A 6000-nucleotide genomic window follows, 5' to 3' on the forward strand; every position below is an offset into this window, starting at 1 on the left:
AGTACATCTTCCGCTTCTATGTCTTTCTGTGACCCAGTTTGTATCTCAGTTGCAACTTTTTGGATGACATTCTATGAGTCAATTGTTGGGTGTTGTCTTGGTCTCAACATGTCAAAATGTGAACAGCATGAAGAGGACTCTTTAAATGCCAATTCTAATTGAACAAGGAAATGTACATTGGTTTATTTATGGATCAAACGCCTGTTTTAAATTTTGCCGTTCAACTCCTTGGTGGAGAAAAGCAGTTGTGCAGAAAGTAGTGCTGAAATAATTGAACAGTTAGACGGGCATTCATAAATTGAAACAAGGTCAAATTAAAGGACCTACGGTATCTAATACTACAAACATTGGCACTTATTCCATAGTTATTGATTTAAAAACAATGTCAGCAGAAAAAAACAGACTCAGAAGTGCTTTTCCGCCAGATTTTGGCCCAACCACATTTAGGTCTCGAACCTGCGTGATTGACACATTAGCCTGCTGAACGACTAGCACGTAGCCTTATACTTGCACGTGCTCTTGCTTCATAGATCGACAATATTCATCTGTTATTTTTACGCAATATCAACCAATTTCAAGCGCAAATAGCTTGAGAACAAATCTGTAAATGCTTAACATTTTGGGAAATGTTGTAAAACTCCGCCTACTTCCTTGTTCTGCAAAGCAGTGTGGCATAATTGTCGCCTATATTGAAAGTCTGGATGGTGAGATTAGATATATTTGAGTAGTGTTTATTAGATACATTTAAGTTGGCTTTAGCTGTAATGCTTTGTTGTAGAGGGTATCCGCATGAGCCATATGGAGGTATGTTGGCTCTAAGACCTTTGAAAAATAGTTGGGTAACATGACGTAACACAGGCGTTTGCTTTTGTGCAGTTAAAGGCTTTTTCTACGGTCGTTGGCGTCACGGGCACTGCGAGCTCGCGCTGTGTTCGTACCATTTTTATTAATGACACCGTAATAAATAAGCGATGTTTTTGTTTTGTTTGTTAGCATGTTAAATTATCAATTGAACATCATTTTGGGGTGATGTGGTGTTGATGTGAGTGTGCAAAGGTATATGATAGCAGCTACAATGCCAACTTGAACAAAGCAGTGTTTGGAAACTCGAGCAAGATTTTATTTCAGTTTTTTGGAATATTTTCAAGATTTTTTTTCTTTGTATATTTCCTGAAAAGTCATTTTGGAGGTGGTAAAAAAATACGTAAATACTGCCCCTTTATAGTATAGTACATTCCTTTGTCCACACTGGGTATGCGGTGAAATGGTCTCCAGTTCTGTTGATGATGTCAGACCAAGAAATGGTTGCGTTTTTGGTGATGTAAAAAGAGCATTCTCAAGGCAACTAGTTATTTTTTTTATTCGATTTTTTTGGGAAATGACTGCCAGTTTCATTTTCTTGAGCAAAAAATACAAAGAGAGAACTTTATAGTGAATTTTATAGTGCATTTTTTTTTTTGACTGAAATTTCATGTGAAAGCCAAGTATCTCACACTTTTTTGTGAGTAGTGTATTAGGTAAGGGACAAGAAATGGAACTGCCTCGTGCTCTAGCCACACGCCTAGTCCATAAACAAACCCAGTGCATGACAGCTGGCTAGCGGACGGCATAATAATTCAGACTGTTTAAACCGTTAGTTTTCCACTTGTCTCCATCATTCATTTCCTAAGGAGAAGATTGATGTCGCACGTCCCGAAAAAATATTTACGCGACTGATGTTCCATGCTAAATGTCATTAATTTTGTTCTCTTTCATACAAAAGCCGTTTTGTTCCCTTACTGAACCCAATGTGAACCGAACTGTGAATTTAAAACCAAGGTAAATACCTAACTGTGTTTTTTGGTCTTTACACCACTAGTGATTATTCATTTCACCATTATAACCGGCACCCTGAGGGCAAGCCTAAGTAAAAATCCCAAGGTGCTTATCGTGCGGAGCGTCACGGAGAGCTAGAACCTCTCCCGGTCGACTGGGCGAAAGGCAGACCACACCCTGTACTGGTCACAAATTCAGACAGACAACCCTTCACACTTACATTCGCAGTACACCATCACTGAGGGGGAACAGAACCCATGCTGCTGCACCCAAATCAAGTGAGTACAGCATCATTGACCCACACCACATTTTTAAGTGGACAGAAGTATTAGAACAGACTTAAAATAGACTAAAGTGAATCATGTTTAGTTGTAAATCCTTTGTTTGCAATAAAGGCATGATTCATTGACATCACCAAACCTTTGCATTCTTCTTTTGTGATGCTTATTGTACTCATTATAATGACTCCAGGTTAGGGTTCAACTCACACGCTGTTTTATACAGTACTTGCATAGCACAGCCAGCTCAAACATGGCAGGCATTCAAAGAAAGTTGGCAGCGTGGAAGGGGCATGCAAATAGTGCCTGTAACTCTTAAAGCTTTTGAGGTGGCATGGGGGGTGGTGCCTTGCTCAAGGGCACATCTCCAGCATCTCTCCAACAGCTAGTTGCTATTTTACATTTTTTGTCTAAACCGTGACCCTCCGTTCCATAGCCCAAGTCCTTACAGATGAGCGACTACCGCTCATTTACGTTAGTTACTCCCTGGAGTCTTCTCTTTAGCAAGTAAACTGCATGTTTTTTCGGTTTTATGTCTAGAGATTGATTTGGCTGGTCTAAAACCTTTGACTTCTTTACTCTGATGAACTTTTGAACCTTTATTGTTTTGGTAGCATGATTTGTCTTTAAATTGGCAGACAGAAGGACCATTGCCCTTTGCACAATGGTCATTGCACCGGACTATTGCTATATTAGTCATTCAAACTGCTCTAAGTGCTAGAGGACTCTGCATCTTTTTGCACAATTGTCCCAAAAAAAATAAAATAAAATTTGTTCCGGCATTACCCTTTATTGCTCAGTGACTGTTTTTCTCAATGTCTTTATGTCTCAAAAGTGTTCTCTGTCAATTGACTGTCTGTTGTCATACTAGAGCGGCTCCAATTACCGGAGACAAATTCCTTGTGTGTTTTTTGGACATACTTGGCAAATAAAGATGATTCTCATTCTGAGAATGTTTCTGTAGACCTCTGAGCAGGGGTGCTGTAAGGGGGAGAAAAATGATGACAATTCCAGAGGCCCCGTGACTGACAGGAGCCCTGTAAAATAGTATTTTCAATTTGCAGCATTTATGTGGTAGGGCCCAAAGTGCTATTTTTTGCATGGGACCACAAATCTCTGGCGGTGCCCCTGCTTCTGCATTCATTGCAGAATGTGATATCTTCACTCCTGCCCTCTGGAGGTTGTTGCTGATGTCACCATCTGTCTGCCTGTCTGTCTGTCCATCTATCTATCTGTCTGAATTTCAAAGGCCACTTTGAAATTCTTCAACTTTAATTTTATGTATTAAACATATTAAAACCAATCCATCAAGCAATTACATGTTGTGTTGATATATATTGTAGTTATTTTGAAAATATGCTAAATCACAGTTTTCTTTTGATAAGGCAAATAGTTTAAGATTATTAACTATTTTGGGGTGGTCCGCAGCCCTGTTACCGACCAGAATAGATCCACCCCTGCACTGAGCAACAGCCAAATCACATCTCCACATTCAGAACCAAAACAAGAGTAATCTTCAGTAAGCTGACTTTCTTTTTCTTTTTTTCCCTTTTTTTTTAAAGCAGTTAATTCAGAATCATTAATGTGATATGTTCACAATTTGGACCTTCATACAGAGCAGAGAGTGGGGCGCTTTTGGTTCTGAAACAGAACAATCTTTATTCACCATCATGAAGAGAAATGTTGTCATAGTTTTAGTTGTAAATAGTTCATTTGGGTCTGTATAACTCGAAAGTCTCTTATAGAAAACCATCCATCCATCCATTTTCTGAGCCGCTTCTCCTCACAAGGGTCGCGGGCGTGCTGGAGCCTATCCCAGCTGTCATCGGGCAGGAGGCGGGTACACCCAGAACTGGTTGCCAGCCAATCGCAGGGCACATAGGAACAAACAACCATTCACACTCACAGTCATGCCTACGGGCAATTTAGAGTCTCCAATTAATGAATGTTTTTGGGATGTCGGAGGAAACCGGAGGGCCCGGAGAAAACCCACGCAGGCACGGGGAGAACATGCAAACTCCACACAGGCGGGGCCGAGGATTGAACCCGGGTCCTCAGAACTGGGAGGCTCATGCTCTAACCAGTCGGCCACCTATAGAAAACCAATTTATTACTATTATTATTATTATTAGTAGTAGTAGTATTAGCAGTAGTAGTTGTCATAGTAGTAGTTGTATTAGTTGTCATGGGTATCGCACCCATGGGGGACTTTTTTTTTTTTTTTTAATGCTGCTCCCGCCCACTCTTGCAGCCCATGTCAAGTGTTATTTTTAGTATATGCTGCGAGCCGCTAAAACACAGATGGTGGGCTGCAAATGGCACCCGGGCCATAGTTTGGACACCCATGGTCTACAATATCTGTTCTTATTGAGACATGGTAAGTATTTGACATTTAAAAAAATCTCATGTCACACGACCAAACAAACATTTCACAAGTATATATACTGAAATACTGTAATGAAGATCTGATCTCAATTTACTTACAAATGTACTTGCAGTGTGAAATCTGGGCCTGTATAGTTGAACACAAAGTTATTATTCAGTTGTATGAATGGCAACCGGTGGATACACAAGTTACTTGTACCTTCTGCTATCTACAGGAAAAACATTGAATTATTCTTCTTGTCACTCTACATTGCTGGCATTGATAGATAAGCAGAGATTAATTATTTGTAGAAAATACAACCCCAATTCCAATGAAGTTGGGACGTTGTGTTAAACATAAATAAAAACAGAATACAATGATTTGCAAATCATGTTCAATCATGTATATTTAATTGAATACACTACAAAGACAAGATATTTAATGTTCAAACTGATCAACTTGATTGTTTTTAGCAAATAATCATTAATTTATAATTTTATGGCTGCAACAAGTTCCAAAAAAGCTGGACAGGTGGCAAAAAAGACTGAAAAAGTTGAGGAATGCTCATCAAACACCTGTTTGGAATATCCCACAGGTAAACAGGCTAATTGGGAACAGGTGGGTGCCATAATTGGGTATAAAAGGAGCTTCCCTTAATTGCTCAGTCATTCACAAGATGGGGCGAGGTTCACCTCTTTGTGAACAAGTGCGTGAGAAAATGGTTGGAACAGTTTAAGGACAATGTTCCTCAATGTACAATTGCAAGGAATTTAGGGATTTCATCATCTACGGTCTATAACATCATCAAAAGGTTCAGAGAATCTGGAGAAATCACTGCATGTAAGCGGCAAGGCCGAAAACCGACATTGAATGCCCGTGACCTTCGATCCCTCAGGCGGCACTGCATCAAAAACCGACATCAATTTGTCAAGGATATCACCACATGGGCTCAGAAACACACACACACAATGTCAGTAAATACAGTTCGGCGCTACATCCATAAGTGCAACTTGAAACTCTACTATGCAAAGCAAAAGCCATTTATCAACAACACCCAGAAACGCCGCCAGCTTCTCTGGGTCCGAGCTCAGCGAAGATGGACTGATGCAAAGTGTTCTGTGGTCCAACGAGTCCACATTTCAAATTGTTTTTGGAAATTGTGGACGTCGTGTCCTCCGGGCCAAAGAGGAAAAGAACCATCCGGACTGTTATGGACGCAAAGTTCAAAAGCCAGCATCCGTGATGGTATGCGGCTGTGTTAGTGCCAACGGCCTGAGTAACTTACACATCTGTGAAGGCACCATTAATGCTGAAAGGTACATACAGGTTTTGGAGAAACATATGTTGCCATCCAAGCAACGTCTTTTTCATGGACGTCCCTGCTTATTTCAGCAAGACAATGCCAAACCACATTCTGCAAGTGTTACAACAGCGTGGCTTCATAGTAAAAGAGTGCGGGTACTAGAGTGGCCTGCCTGCAGTCCAGACCCGTCTCCCATTGAAAATGTGTGGAACATTATGAAGCGTAAAATACGACAACGG

This window comes from Phycodurus eques, chromosome 16, assembly GCF_024500275.1.
Source record: "Phycodurus eques isolate BA_2022a chromosome 16, UOR_Pequ_1.1, whole genome shotgun sequence".
Lineage (NCBI taxonomy): Eukaryota > Metazoa > Chordata > Actinopteri > Syngnathiformes > Syngnathidae > Phycodurus > Phycodurus eques.